We start from the raw sequence: 16,663 nt of genomic DNA on the forward strand, positions 1-16,663 counted from the left end.
TTCTCAATTATTGTGGATTTATCACCGGTGACAGTGTTTCCTAGTCTCAGTGCAGTGGGCAGCTGGGAGGAGGTACTCTTATTCTCCATGGACTTTACTGTGTCCCAAAACTTTTCGCAATTAGTGCTCTAGATGCAAATTTCTGTTTGAAAATGCTAGCCTTTGCTTTCCTAACTGACCTTGTGTATAGGTTCCTGACTTCCCTGAAAAGTTGCATATTGCGGGGACTATTCGTAGCTAGTGCAGTACACCACAGGGTGTTTTTGTGCTGGTCAAGGGCAGTCAAGTCTGGAGTGAACAAATGGCTGTATCTGTTCTTAGTTCTACATTTTTTGAAAGGGGCATGCTTATTTCAAATGGCGAGGAAAGCACTTTTAAAGAACAACCAGGCATTCTATACTGTCGGGATGAGGTCAATATCCTTCCAGGATACCCGGGTCAGGTCGATTAGAAAGGCCTCCTCGCAGAAGTGTTTTAGAGAGCGTTTGACAGTGATGAGGGGTGGTTGTTTGACCGCGGACCCATGGGTCAGTGATCGTTGAGATCCTGGTTGAAAACAGCAGAGGTGTATTTAGTGGGCAAGTTGGTCAGGATGATATCTATGAGGATGCCCATGTTTACGGATTTGGGGTTGTACCTGGTAGGTCCCTTGATTATTTCTGTGAGATTGAGGGCATCTAGCTTAGATTGTAGGACGGCCGGGGTGTTAAACATATCCCAATTTAGGTCAGCTAGCTGTACGAACTCTGACGATCAATTCACATATGGTGTCCAGGGCACAGCTAGGAGTTGAGGGGAGTCTATAACAAGTGGCAAAAGTGAGGGACTTATTTCTAGCTCGGCTATTAGGCAATTCATTATTAAAGGTTGAATAGTCTATTGTTCAGCTAATAGCCCATCCTGCTATGCTTGTGAAAAACAAATGATAATACTTTTTTGCCTTTCCACGTTAAAGATTCCAAAAGACAAAGTGTTTTTAGCCACAATCAGCCCCAAACCCCAATTAAAACATTTGGGCACAGTCGATAGCGTGTAGGGCTTCGGGCTAGAATGTTGAGGGTTCGAAAACTGCTCATTGCTTGCTATAATGAATGAGTTTGATACACCTGGTAATGGATATATCTGAAAAAAACTCGCTAAATAGTGATTTTCGTAAATTAACTTTTTATGGCTGCAGGGGCAGTATTGAGTAGCTTGGATGAAAAGGTCCCATATCAAACGGCCTGCTCCTCAGTCATAGTTGCTAATATTTGCATATTATTATTAGTATTGGATAGAACACAATCTGAAGTTTCTAAAACTGTTTAAATGATGTATGTGAGTATAACAGAACTCATATTGGCAGGCAAAATCCTGAGTTGAAATCAAAACAGGAAGTCAGAAATATGAGCTTGTATGTATTCACCAGAGTCCCCAATGAAATCCCCTTGAGATATGAATGATGTTGCACTGCCAAGGGGTTCCACTAGATGTCAACCATCAATATAAATTATAATGAGGCTTCTATGTTTTTGTGGGAGTGAATGAGAGCAGAATATATCAGCTGTCCATCAAGCAGCCATTTTGTGATCCCACTTTTTCCTCATGGCAGTCACTTGCGTTCCATTGCTCACGAAGATAAGAAAGAATTTCTTTCTGATGTAGATCAAAGGTAAGTGAATATTTATCATGTAATTTCTTGTTTATGTTGACGCCATCTTTGCGGCTGTGGTGTTTTTAAATTGAGCGCTGTCTCAGATTATTGCATGCATTTCTTTTTCCGTAAACTTTTTTTGAAATCTGACAAAGCGGTTGCATTAAGGAGAGGTATGTCTATAATTCCATGTGTAAAACTATATTATCATCTACATTTATGATGAGTATTTCTGTTGAATGATGTAGCTATGCAAAATCACTTGACGTTTTTGGAACAAGTGAATCTAACGCGCGCCAATGTAAACTCAGATTTTTTTTAATAGAAATATGAACTTTATCAAACAACATGCATGTATTGTGTAACATGAAGTCCTATGAGTGTCATCTGATAAAATTAATCACTAACCTTGAATTAACTTCATCTTTATTTCTGTTTGCTATATTTTGCTGGAAAATGGCTGTGTTTATTGTAGTTTGGTGGAGACCTAACATAATCGTTTGTAGTACTTTCGCTGAAAAGCCTATTTGAAATCGGACACTTTGGTGGGATTAACAATGAAAATAGATTTAAAATGATATAAGACACGTATGTTTTAGGAATTGTAATTATGAGATTTCTGTGGTTTGTATTTTGGCGCCCTCTATTTTCACTGGTAGTTGTCATATCGATCCCGGTTTCGGGATTGCAGCCATAACAGGTTAACTTAATGAAAAAAAAAAAATATGCACAATCGTTTGTCTCTACATTAACTAACATATTCCTCTCGATTGTAAATGTTTTGCTTGACTCGTTATAACTACTTACATTTGCTTCCCCCGTAATGTTTTGTCAGCCATCTTTGCTGAAGTCCACCACGGGTGGCACGTGTTAAATAAAAATAAAAACCTTGGGACCCAAATGAACGAGTGTTCTAACTCGTGGTCTGGAGCAATGAAGCCATGACCCTGGGCACCTCTAAATCCTGCGTGGTAAATTCTCAGTAGAAGTGCCGATCTTTTCTGCATTCCCAAATTGCACCCTATTACCTATGGGTTCAATTTGGGACACAGACCTAAGGCCACAACTGTCTTGAGAACCTGATTCTATACCAGCCACTTGTTTAGATCTGCCCCTACTTAGTCCATGCCCACATTCAGCTTGTACTCACACTTTTTAAAATTGTATATTCCTGGCATCTAATATAATACAGTCTCTCTTCATTTCATCCATTCACCTCCATGATAACCCCATTCATCTCTTTATCTGTATGTTGTTCTATGTGTATCTCTTTATCACTCTCTGCCTCTCTCTCTCTCTCTCTCTCTCTTTCGTTCTTTATTTTTTCCTTTCAACAACCTTGTTATTTTGTTAAGCTTTCTCTCCCCCACCACCATCTGTCGATTTTTTTTATCTGTGGCATGGCGGCATTGGCGGGCGGGAGACGGGTGGTGAGCGACTCCTGGGCTGGGGCTCTGGAGAGATGGGAAATCGCAGAGTGAAGACGAGCCAGTGATCAATCTTATGCCATGCTGCTCTCTTACCGCTCTCTCTCCACTCTCTCATGTTTGTCCGTCTCTCGCTCTCTGCGTCTCACTCAATTCAATTCAAAGGGCTTTATTGGCATGGGAAAAATATGTTTACATTGCTAAAGCAAGTCAAATAGACCTCAAACAAAAGGGAAATAAACAAGGCAAATAAACAACCAGAATTCAAAAGTAAACATTACACTTACAAAAGTTTTAAAAGAATAGACATTTCAAATGTTATATTATTGACTATGTACCGTTTTGTAACTTTGTACAAATAGTTGAAGTGCGAAAGGGAAAATAAATAAACAAATCAATCGAGGTTTTATTTACAAGTATGGAGGTTTTATTTACGAGGTGTTTGTGCTCCACTGGTTGACCTTTTCTTGTGGCAACAGGTCACATATCTTGCTCTGTGGTGGAACACTGGTATTTCACCAAAAAGATATGGGAGTTTGTCAAGATAGAATCTGAAAACAAATCCAATGTGGGTTTGTGTAATCTGAGGGAATTATGTGTCTGTGATATGCTCATACATTTGGCAGGAGGGCACACCTTACCTTTATTTAAATAGGCAAGTCAGTTAAGAACAAATTCTTATTTTCAATGACTGCCAAGGAACAGTGGGATAACTGCCTGTTCAGGGGCAGAACGACAGATTTGTACTTTGTCAGCTCGGGGGCTTGAACTTGCAAACTTCCAGTTACTAGTCCAACGCTCTACCCACTAGGCTACCCTGCCGTCCCAAACCCTGTCTTCCCTTGAGAGCCAGGTCTGCTATGGTGGCCTCTCTCGATAGCAAGACCATGCTCACTGAGTCTAGACATAATCAAAGCTTTTTAAAATTTTGGGTCAGTCACAGCGGTCAGGTATTCTGCTACTTTGTATTCTCTGAGTGCGAAATAACATTCCAGTTTTCGCAGTTTTATGATGATTCGTCCAATGTATAAAGTAATTATTTTTTTGTTTTGTCATGATTTGTTTGGGTCTAATTGTTCTGTGGGGTCTGTTTGTGAACATAGTCCCAGCTGGCTGAGGGGACTTTTCTCCAAGTTAATCTCTCTGTAGGTGAGGGCTTTGTTATGGAAGGTTTGAGAATTGCTTCCTTTTAAGTGGTAGTAGAATTTAACTGCTGTTTTCTGGATTTTTATAATTAGCGGGAATAGTCCTTATTCTCTTCTGCATGCATTATTTGGTGTTTTACGTCGTACACAGAGGATGTTGTTGCAGAATTCTCTCTCTCTCTCTCCCCAGTATCAACACCCTTATCCAGGCCTTGGAAAGCAAACATATTAAACTGACTAGAAATACTTGATGTCTTTTGGACGTTACCGTAAAATACACTACGTCAAATGCAGTAGCAGTTTACTTACTGTATTTGTGAATGTTCAAAATAGAACGCCACACGAAGAGCACAATATCAACAAAATCTAAGCACATGCCGGGCCGTGCCTACGGGTGTTTGCTCCTCCCTTTTACTTGATTAATTAAGTTCACTAGTTAGTCAAGAACACCTCTCACCTGGTTGTCTAGGTCTTGATTGAAAGGAAAAAAAAAAAAACAGACACTGGCCCTCCATGGAATGAGTTTGACACCCCTTCTTTAAAGTACACTGTTTATGGTAACTTACTGGAAGCCAGTTACCTGTAAGTTAGTGTAAAGTATGTTACTTTTATTTACAAAAAAACTTTGTTTCACATCACATTACTGTAAATAATTCAGTTTGGAATTTATGGTAATATACTGTACTGTAAGTTACCATTTTTTACAGTGTAGCAGACAATGTGCTTGCACCAACTTCTTGTAATTACAGTACAATACTGTAAAATACAATCCCATCTCCCCTCAATTAATTTAATTAATCAATTTATTCATGACAATTATTGTAATAAGATTAGTTATTTGCTGTTATTTTATGCTAACTTACAGGCAGCCCGTTGCCTGTAAGTTACCATAAACACCATGTAAAAGAAAATACAATAACAGTATTTTTATTTTTTTTACATGTAGTTTTACAGTTTAATTAAAGACCCGTATCTTAAACCTGTCTCATCTTAATTTTTTTTTCTCCAGTTCTGCTGAAAAAGTAACAATATTCTCCTCTCCTCATGGTTATGTTCTCGTCACCAGCTATCTACATTTCATTATTTTATCAAACACCCTGATCCAACCGAAGATATAACACCATTTTGTACAAATGCAGAAGTCTTCTTGTATAATTAGTTTAAACACGTTAAACACGCCAGGGGCCTTACAGAGCCTACAGAGCTACAGTCAGGTGTGGCGTGTGGGTGATTGCTGAGATCAGAGAGCGGGTTTAGCCTACTCTGTCAGGCTAAGTTAATGAGGCAATTAAAGTATTGGGAGGAATTAGAGGCCGACACCTTTCCTGTCCGCAGGCTGAGGTAACTGGTTGTGTAGAGACTGAGGTAGATGGTTGCGAAAAACAATAGTACAGTGCATTATTTTAAACTTATTACGGTAATTATAATCAGGTTGTATCCTGAAGAGAAGGATTGAGGTGACTGGGTCAGTGGCACATTATTTGGTGTGACACAAAGGACACATTAACTAGTGTATCATTTGAATTACTTGAATGGGAATGTCCATTTCGGTCCTTCTAAGTCTATTATTTAGCTTTAGCTTTGCACAAGTATACCCCCAAACACATAATGATGTTTTCTCAAGATCTGTTTGTTGTCAATTGTCACCTTCAAAAGTCAGTTGATATCATACAAACTTGCCTTTTGTGCTAATACAAGATTGAAAAATATGGCAACAATGATAACAATGGAAAGTGTGATTTGTTCCATCAATTGGTGTTTCACTCTGAGATGCAGGAAAGTTTTTATTTTTTATTATTATCTGTAGCTTTTCTAATTCCAAACACCACAGGAGCTCTGCAGTAATTTCTCCAGTAAACACGTTTAAGTCGTATTACATTCTAGTGATCAATTTCTGTCCGTACTGGTTAGGCAGTTAAGCTGGCTTCTCAAATACACACACACACACACACACACTTTTTAACAAAGTCAATGATACATCTTCAAAAGGAGGGTTCTGCAGAGAGGGTAAGAAGAGTTATTATTGAGTGGAAATGCCTGTGAATAACACACACACACACCACACCACACCACACCACAACACACACACACACACATCTTCATGTCAACTCTTGGTAAAAATAAAACATGATAATTAGCTGCATGACCTTTTCACCATTCACTGTGATTAACACCTTTCAATTGGATCAGCATGTGTCAGTGCATGGCACTTATGGCACAACCTGGAACATTGTCACTTGTCATCTTGTTGCCCTTGAATTGGCCTCTGATTTCAGTCACAGCGTCACATCACACGGGTATAACTGAGTTGTCTGCCTCTGCTCCTCAGATGAACAAATATATATAATCTTTATTTATCGAAGCGAGTCAATTAAGAACAAATTGTAATTTACAGTAATGGCCCGATGACAGTAGATATCAGCTGGTACCAGTTCCTTGCTTCTTATTCTGGGATCAGCAACATGTGATGTTTGACAGATAATGAGTACAAAGAGAAGGAGGAGAGTGACATTTCATTCTCACCTTCTGATACAACCACTACTCTCACTTTCTCACTTTCTGCTTTGATTTCTTCTCTCTCAGCAAACGCCAAACCACAAGAAAGTACTGAACATTTGTCATTATAATTTTTTGACATGTACAGTGGCTTGCGAAAGTATTCACCCCCCTTGGCATTTTTTCTATTTTGTTGCCTTACAACCTGAAATTAAAATAGATTTTTTTTGGAGGGGTTTGTATCATTTCATTTACACAACATGCCTACCACTTTGAAGATGCAAAATATGTATATCCACCTTTCGCAGCATGGCACATCTAGCCCCTGGGATTTTTGCCCATTCTTCAAGGCAAAACTGCTCCAGCTCCTTCAAGTTGGATAGGTTCTGCTGGTGTACAGCAATCTTTAAGTCATACGACAGACTTTGACTAGGCCATTCCAAGACATTTAAATGTTTCCCCTTAAACCACTCGAGTGTTGCTTTCGCAGTATGCTTAGGGTCATTGTCCTGATGAAAGGTGAATCTCTGTCCCAGTCTCAAATCTCTGGAAGACTGAAACAGGTTTCCCTCAAGAATTTCCCTGTATTTAGCACCATCTATCATTCCTTCAATTCTGACCAGTTTCCCAGTCCCTGCCGAAGAAAAACATCCCTAAACCATGCTGCCACCACCATGCTTCACTGTGGGAATGGTGTTCTCGGGGTGAAGCGAGGTGTTGGGTTTGCGCCAGACATATCGTTTTCCTTGATGGCCAAAAAACTACATTTTTGTCTCATCTGACCGGAGTACCTTGTTCCGTATGTTTGGGGAGTCTCCCACGTGCCTTTTGGCAAACACTAAACGTTTTGCTTATTTTTTTTTTCAAGCAATTGCTTATTTCTGGCCACTCTTCCATAAAGCCCAGCTATGTGGAGTGTACAGCTTAGTGGTTCTATGGACATATACTCCAATCTCTGCTATGGAGCTTTGCAGCTCCTTCAGGGTCATCTTTGTTGCCTCTTTGATTAATGCCCTGCTTGCCTGGTCCTTGAGATTTGGTGGGCGGCCCTCTCTTGGCAGGTTTGTTGTGGTGCCATAATCTTTCAATTGCTTAATAATGGATTTAATGGTGCTCCGTGGGATGTTCAAAGTTTCAGATATTTTTTTATAACCCAACCCTGATCTGCACTTCTCCACAACTTTGTCCCTGACCTGTTTGGTTGTCATGGTACCGCTTGCTTGGTGGCGCCACTTGCTTAGTGGTGTTAGGGGTGGGGCCTTTCAGAACAGGTGTAAATATACTGAGATCATGTGACACTTAGATTGCAAACAGGTGGACATTATATAACTAATGTAATTTCTGAAGGTAATTTGTTGCACCAGATATTATTTAGAGGCTTCATAGCAAAGGGATTGAATACATATGCCAGCACCCCTTTACAGTTTTTAATTTCTTTAAAAATTGAGATTTTTTTTTTTCACTTCACTAATTTGTAATTTTTATCATAGGTACACTTCAACTGTGAGCGACGGAATCTAAAACAAAAATCCTGAAAATCACATTATGATTTTTAAGTAATTTGCATTTTATTGCATGACATACGTATTTGATACATCAGAAAAGCAGAACTTAATATTTGGTACAGAAACCTGTTTGCAATTAGAGATCATATGTTTCTTTTAGTTCTTGACCAGGTTTGCACACACTACAGCAGGGATTTTGGCCACTCCTCCATACAGACCTTCTCCAGATCCTTCAGGTTTTGGGGCTGTCGCTGGGCAATACGGACTTTCAGCTCCCTCCAAAGATTTTCTATTGGGTTCAGGTCTGGAGACTGGCTAGGCCACTCCAGGACCTTGAGATGCTTCTTACGGAGCCACTCCTTAGTTGCCCTGGCTGTGTGTTTCGGGTCGTTGTCATGCTGGAAGACCCAGCCACGACCCATCTTCAATGCTCTTACTGAGGGAAGAAGGTTGTTGGCCAAGATCTCACGATACATGGCCCCATCCATCCTCCCCTCAATACGGTGCAGTCGTCCTGTCCCCTTTGCAGAAAAGCATCCCCAAAGAATGATGTTTCCACCTCCATGCTTCACGGTTGGGATGGTGTTCTTGGTTGTACTCATCCTTCTTCCTCCTCCAAACACGGCGAGTGGAATTTAGACCAAAAAGCTCTATTTCTGTATCATCAGACAACATGACCTTCTCCCATTTCTCCTCTGCCAATGACCATCTAGATGATCCAAACTTCAGACGGCCTGGACATGCGCTGGCTTGAGCAGGGGAGATCTTGCATGGAGCCCCAGACTGAGGGTGATTGACCATCATCTTGAACTTCTTCCATTTTCTAATAATTGCAACAACAGTTGTTGCCTTCTCACCAAGCTGCTTGCCTATTGTCCTGTAGCCCATCCCAGCCTTGTGCAGGTCTACAATTTAACCCTGATGTCCTTACACAGCTCTCTGGTCTTGGCCATTGTGGAGAAGTTGGAGTCTGTTTGATTGTGTGGACATGTGTCTTTTATACAGGTAACGAGTTCAAACAGGTGCAGTTAATACAGGTCATGATTGGAGAACAGGAGGGCATCTTAAAGAAAAACTAGCAGGTCTGTGAGAGCCTGAATTGTTACTGTTTGGTAGGTGATCAAATACTTATGTCATGGAATAAAATGCAATGTAATTACTTCAAAATCATACAATGTGATTTTCTGGATTTTTGTTTTAGATTCCGTCTCTCACAGTTGAAGTGTACCTATGATAAAAATGACAGACCTCTACATGCTTTGTAAGTAGGGAAACGCTGCCGATTTTGCAGGTTATCAAATACTTGTTCTCCCCATTGTACATGTAAACAAAGCCTCAAAACATGGTTAAAACTAATGTTGATACCATGTATGGTCAGCCATTGCATCCATAGCTCTGTCTGTGAATTTAAGAGGGGTTACATTTCTCCAGGCCCATGCCTCAGCTTTATACCAAAACAGAGGCCGGTGCCCGCTTTGTTATTGTTTCAATTAAGGATTCTAGATTTAAGAGATTACTTAACACAACTTTCTACACACATCTCGTTTTTTCTCTTCCATCAGTGTCCAGCAATGGCCAATGAATATGTTGCATTTTTTTCGCTGTGGTTTTTCAGGCTCATTGAACTGAGAGAATATGACATTTAATTACTGGTGAGAAGTCAGGCAGTTCAGCTAATTACCATCCCCTGAGTTAAGTCATCATACCTAATTAACTTTGTTTGTGTCCCAAATGGCACCCTATTCCTTACGTAGTGCACTACTTTTGACCAGGGCCATAGGTCTATTGTCAGAAGTAATGCACTACACAGGGAAAGGGGTGTCAATTAGGACACATCCTTTCACTTTAATGAAAGCTTAATACAGACCTCTGTGCTCAATGCTGCACTTCAGGAATATCGACAACTGGTTTGGAAATTCATTTCAAAATAGTTTCCCCTTCACTATCTTGTTGAGATTAGACATACAGGCTGTGACTCGAATGGAAATCTTTTCTCTATAGTGCACATGGTAAAAATGTTCTGGTATTAAAGTTGTGCACTTCTCATTCGTGAATCATCCACAATGTAGTCTCCTACAACAAACTATTTTGTAGTGGTCAATCGCTTTTTATATAAGGTTATTTAAGTGAATGTTCACCCTGTCACACCTTTATATCTAAGGTTCATCAATGCCCTTTTCGAGTGTTTAACAGCACCTATGTTTTTAACAAAGTTTGTCTTTGACAAAGTCTAGGTGTGTGTTGTTGCAAGCATTTCTGCCAGTGTTGAGGTTGCTGATGTTGGCAAAAGACTAGAGCCAGGATAAGAAGATCAATAAGGCATAGACCAGGCTCTAGGACCTGGGCTTCCTTCTTCCAGAATAGACGAGGCTAATTGGTCATTGGAAATCCCTCCAGTACCTCCCTGCTCCTGTCCCAGGCTGTTTAAAGGTCACCTCTTGTCATAGGATGGAGTGTGTGCTGCCGTGCTGTTGTTTCTGTAATAATAAAAGGGTAAGTACTGAGTTTGCCCCAGCAAACAAACGTACATTCCGAAGGGTCTCCTGGACTCTGACTCTTGTTAAGTGTCATAAAGACTTGTTGCTGGAGCTTTTTTCCTGTAGCTTTGACCTATAACTGCAATATTCACATTTTAGTGAGATATTATTTGCATTTTGTTTTTGTTGTTGGCACAAATGAGCTGTTACAGCTGGCATGTTTCCAATACGTATTATATAAGAGTAGAAGTAGTTGAATCTCAGGGCATAAATGGCACCATCATCATGTTTACCGTACATGTCATCATAGCATCCGAATGAATAAGGACCTAAAAACTAAATAAACCCACTTAAACACACATTTGATCAGGATAATAATAATAGTAATAAGGATGATAGGACAGATACAAAAAAAGCATAATCATGTTTTACCAGCACACTAAACAGTGACCCACATCTACAAGGTGCTATAACAGAGCCATATACAGTATGTTGAAAAATGCAACCAAGCTGCCATAATGCAGCAAAACATGAACTATACAACACCACGCAACTATGATGGATCCCTCCTATGCCTTTGTCACTGTGTCCTTCACTGGCCGAGATCGATGAGACCCCTTCATTCCTGTAACGTGTCTACGGTTTTATTTTCTTGTGTGTGTCAGAAGAAGGTGGACAGCCGGCAGTGGGTTAAATCACTGTCCACCCCTAGCCCTTGAGGGCCATGTCTCCCTTGTCTTATCAATCTATCGACGTGACATCTGCATTGCCCACGCTGTCCGGGGCCCGGGAGGCCGATTCTCTGGGCCCCCACCACAGAGGAATACTAATGTAGATGCAGATAGCAGCTTGTTGGGCTCGTTTTGACCACCTCAGCAGACATTGATCCTTCTGCAGGGCGAGTGGAGAGGGAGACGGATGGAGTGTCACCTCTGAAAGAAATGGATTTGGACCTGTCTCTCTCTGTCTGAGTGAGAGATGTGTGCCGCCTCCTCTGGCATCGACATATATGCAAACACACACAGACAAACATACGGATATAAGCATGCGCGCACACACACACACACACAGAGGGTGGAAGAGGGAAAGAGAATCTACCAACTCAATTAGGAGACTTGAGTGGAGTTTATTTTAAAGAGGTGCTTACAGTATATAACACGGAAAAATTGTGGATTTTGTGAAACCATCTTTAGGAATTCTGACATTGACGCAATGGCAACATTTGACTATTTCCCCTCAGTATTAGGTAATTGGTCATTGAATAAAATGACAAGGGATGTATTGAAAGGTTCATGTTCCTTTTTATAATACCGCTCAGCTTCCTGTGTGTATTTTCTACCGTCGGGTGTGCTTTAGAGAATGCACACCAGTCATGTCTATTAGACAGGGGAGATCACATCAACATGTTGGAACACATTCTCTGGACACCTTTACAGTGACGCAGATAAAGGGTGATCTGTATGCCACGCATGCACTCACACAATCTGTTGGTGTGGACTCAAGCGATTTACACCTTCTAACAATATGTAAAGGCTTCCCTCTGTATTACTGTTATTACCGTTAAGGCTATACCCCTAACATTCCACGTGTCTGTCTGCATGAAGATCCATTCTCATTGTAATGTCAATTAACAAGTCTTCAACAGTCAGTTTAGCAGAGATATCTCATTTTCAATGTGATTGAAGCTCTTTTCTTTAGTGTCAGAGCGAGCATTGAAAAGGAGATGGAGGGAGGAACAATGGCCAGTAGCCAGGCTCAGGAGAAGATTACTTGTGTGCCTCTCCTACTTCCCGTGATCACATGTGTAATGATCCCAAATAAGAGGATCTAAATTAACAATTTATTTTCAGGGGAGAAAGCAATGTGGAATACCGATTACACTTTTTCTGCCACCAAATGGGAATTGTGTGCCTCTCTCTGGTTTTACAGTTCTTGGAAGAAAGGCATTTTTTTGGGTGGTTATTTAGGCAGACAAAGGGTAATGTAAAAAGACTTGGTTTAGTTGGAGGCTATTCAGCTGGATCTTGAGCTGAATGATAATGGACACGGCCCAAATGTGCATTTCCCGTGCTGGTCGGTGTCCCAAATGCCAACCAATTCCCTATATTGTACAATACCTTTTGACCGAGGACCATAGGGATAGGGTGCTATTTGGGACACAACCCTTGTCTTATTGGAGAGTGTCAACATTTAGCACTGTCAGACCCCCTTCAGACCCCCTTACCTTTGCCTGAATAAAAGGTCAAACAATCAGGCATCTGGGTGGACAGCTAATTTGTCATAGCTTGACAAACACGTCAGCATCCAATCTTAACGCTACAGAAAAGGTTAAGAGATTCAAATAACTTCTCACCTTGCTCTATCTCAACAAGTCAACGCGCAGCGAAGCAGAAAAATTCAATATTTTTAATTTAATAGTTCAAGAGCATATTCGGTTGGTTTTCAAGGACCGCCCATGACTCTCAAGAGTCTTTAGCATGCTTGGATTCACTAAATGACACTCCACCACAGGGACAGAGATCATCACTGTCATGACATCACAATCAGGAACATATAACTTTCCACTTTCCACTTCAACCTCTTTCACCTAAACAGATTCTCTCTCTCTCTCTCTCTCTGCAGAGAAAGACACCTGTTCTACTTGTGCTAGAGAGGCACCTATACAGAGGCGCGGCGCAGCGGTTGTCATTTGCCAGCGGTAACCTCTGCAGTGCGGAGCTCATTGTCTTGTTTTCATGCTCCTCTGGTGCTTTCCATCCAGGGTAATATAGTAGGACTGACAGCATGGTGTCAGAGAGGAGCGAGGGAGGGAGGCAAAGAGTATGTGTATGGGTGTTGCTTAGAGAACATAATGTGGCAGAGGCTCACTTCAGGACTGTAGTCTCTATCCCTGCTGGCTGAATGACTGACTGGGTGACAGGATGTCAATTAAAGGCTCATGTCCAGCTCTAAATGAAAACTCCACTGGCCCTGATTAGTTTGTGTACCGTGTCAACCTCATATTTAGAGCTGTGGTGTGTGTGTGTGTGTGTGTGTGTGTGTGTGTGTGTGTGTGTGTGTGTGAGAGAGAGGAGGGTACACGCCAGGCTATTTGCGTTGGCACGCCAAGTTATTTAATAAACGGTAAAAGAAAGTGAAATTGCATTAGTTTTCCATTAAACGGCTACTGCCTTGGACCTGACTATGTTTGTGAGAGTATACCTTATGTGTGAAGATAATGTGTCTTGAGTATTCATTTTAAATGTCGTGACAAGAAGAAGGGGAGGAGTGTGTGGCGAAGATGCACTAAGAAAGTCACTCTCCAGAATACGCCCTCTGTCTCCCATCAATTATTATTCATTCATTATTACATTTTCTGAATGGTTGCCTTTTGATTGTTTATGTTTATCATGATCAATTCCCCATTACCTATATAAAAAAATAATTGACACTCTTGATAAAGATACAAATAAGTCATTCAAACACTGAACTACTGTGCCTTCAGAAAGTATTCACACCACTTTACTTCTAAACAATTTGTTGTGTTACAGCCTGCATTTAAAATGGATTCAATTTTTTTTTTTGCCATTGGCCTACACTCAATACCCCATAATGTCAAAGTGGAATCATGTTTTTCAAGATGTTTACTTATTAATAAAACATCTAAAGCTGAATATTCAATCCATATGTTATTGCATGTCTTAATGAGTTCAGGAGAACACATTGGCTTAACAAGCCACATGATAAGTTGTATGGACTCGCTCTGTGTGACGGCTACCTCATCTCTGTATGCCACACATATCATTTTCTGTAAGGTCCCTCAGTCGGGGCCTCCCGAGTGGCGCAGCGGTCTAAGGCACTGCATCGCAGTGCTTGAGGCTACACTACAGATCCAGGTTCGATCTCAGGCTTTGTCACAGCTGGCCGCAATTAGGAGAGCCATGAGGTGACACACAATTGGCCCAGCGTCGTCCAGGTTAGGGGAGGGTTTGGCCAGCCGGGATGTCCTTGTCCTTGTCCCATTGCACTCTAGCTACTCCTGTGGAGGGCTGGGCGCATGCACGCTGACACGGTCGGTAGTTGCACAGTGTTTCCTCCGACACATTGGTGTGGCTGGCTTCCGGGTTAAGCGAGCAGTGGAGTTGGCAGGGTTGTGTTTTGGAGGACGTGAGGCTCTCGACCTTCGCCTCTCCTGAGTCCATAGAGGAGTTGTAGTGATGGGACAAGACTGTAACTACCAACTGGGGAGAAAATGGTGTAAAAAGTTAAAAAAAATATTGAAATAAAATGTCCCTCAGTTGAGCAGTGAATTTTAAACACAGACTCAACCACAAACACCAGGGAGGTTTTCCAATGCCTCACAAAGAAAGGGAACCGGTTAGTAGATGGGTAAAAAAATGAACAGGCATTGAATATCACTTTGAGCATGGTGGTTATTAATTGCACTTTGAATGGTGTATCAATACACCCAGTCATTACAAATATATGGGTTTCCTTCCTAACTTGGGTTGTTGGAGAGGAAGGAAACTGCTCAGGGATTTCCCCATGAGGCCAATGGTGACTTAAAAAATATATAGTACAGTTCTCAATAACAGCGGATGATTTATTTTGATACGGGGCAAAGGGCAGGTCGAGGACAGGCAGAGGTTCGTAACCAGGTCAGAGTCAGACGGGTACAGGCAGAATGGTCAGAACCGGGAAAACTAGGAAACAAAGACTTGAGAAACGGGAAAGCATGCTGGTAAGACCTGACAAGACGAACTGGCAACAGACAGCAGAACACAAGTATAAATGCTCAGGGGATAATGGGGGAACATGGGTGATAGCTGAAGGGGGGTGAAGACAAGCACAAAGACAGGTTAATAATTCTTAGGGCTAGGCCCCTTTCTCTCAATGTCCACCTGAATGACGTGCCCAAAATAAACTGCCTGTTGCTTATGCCCTGAAGCCAGGATATGCATATTATCAGTACCATTGGAAAGAAAACACTGAAGAGTGTAGAAATGTTAAAACAATGTAGGAGAATATAACACCATATATATGGTAGGAGAAAATCCAAAGAAAAACCAACCAGATATTTTTTGAGAGAGACGCCTTCCTCTTAGTGTCAGGATTTGGCCAGGGTTGTTCCGGTTTTTGGTCACTAGATGCCCCCATTGTGCCTTTTGACCTTTTGTTTTCCCTTGATCCCCATTATTAGTTGCACCTGTGCCTCGTTTCCCCTGATTGTATTTAAACCCTTTGTTTTCCTCAGTTCTTTGCTCTGTGTTTGTATGTTAGCACCCAGCCCTAGTACTCTGTGAACTCTTGTTGATCCCGGTAGACTCTCTTGTGGAATTCTGTTTATTGTTGTTTGTTTGTTTGTTTTTGAGTATCTTTTGAGGCTTTTTGTGCTATACCTTCCACCTTGTGGATTTACCTTTTTTGTCTTGGAGGATTACCTTTGTTCTTGTGGAATTCCTTTTGAGGTTGTGGAGTTACATGTTTTCCTGAAGAACTTCACTTCTTACTTCATTAAATACACCGTCTCAAGTACTGCTGTGTCTGCCTCATCTTCTGGGTTCTGCCGACTATTCGTGGCTCAGTTGGTTAAGTGACTGTTTCTCACTCCGGAGACCCGGGTTCGTAACCGGGTCCTGACACTTAGAATGGCAAGTATAAGGTCCCACTGAAAATTAGCTCCCAGGATGCAATTCCTATGGCTTCGACAGAGTGTCAGCAGTCTATATTCAAGGTTTCAGGCTTGTAACTGTTGTTACTGAGCCAAGTTAGTTTTGACTTAATTCTGCTTTCAAATCTATGTCAAGCCTTAAATGGTTGTTTAGCAATAATCAATAACCAATTTGACAGAGCTTGAAGAAATTTGACAATGTGCAAATATTGTACAATCCAGGTGTGTAAAGCTCTTAAAGACTTACCCATTCTGCCAAATGTGATTCTAACATGCATAGACTCAGGGGTGTGAATGTAAATGAAGTTTTTCTGTATTTAATTTGCAATA

The 16,663-nt window shown here is 41.2% G+C and overlaps 1 long non-coding RNA gene across 1 annotated transcript; it reads right to left on the bottom strand.

Moving 5' to 3' along the window:
* Positions 1-14,163: 14,163 nt before the first annotated feature.
* Positions 14,164-15,964, bottom strand: LOC127914589 (uncharacterized). The gene is made up of 2 exons (XR_008088956.1): positions 15,734-15,964; positions 14,164-14,903 (listed from the first exon to the last, which is right to left on the bottom strand). It is a non-coding gene; the product is annotated as an uncharacterized LOC127914589 (long non-coding RNA).
* Between the last annotated feature and the right edge of the window lie 699 nt (positions 15,965-16,663).

Source organism: Oncorhynchus keta, chromosome 33 (assembly GCF_023373465.1).
Source record: "Oncorhynchus keta strain PuntledgeMale-10-30-2019 chromosome 33, Oket_V2, whole genome shotgun sequence".
Taxonomy (NCBI): domain Eukaryota; kingdom Metazoa; phylum Chordata; class Actinopteri; order Salmoniformes; family Salmonidae; genus Oncorhynchus; species Oncorhynchus keta.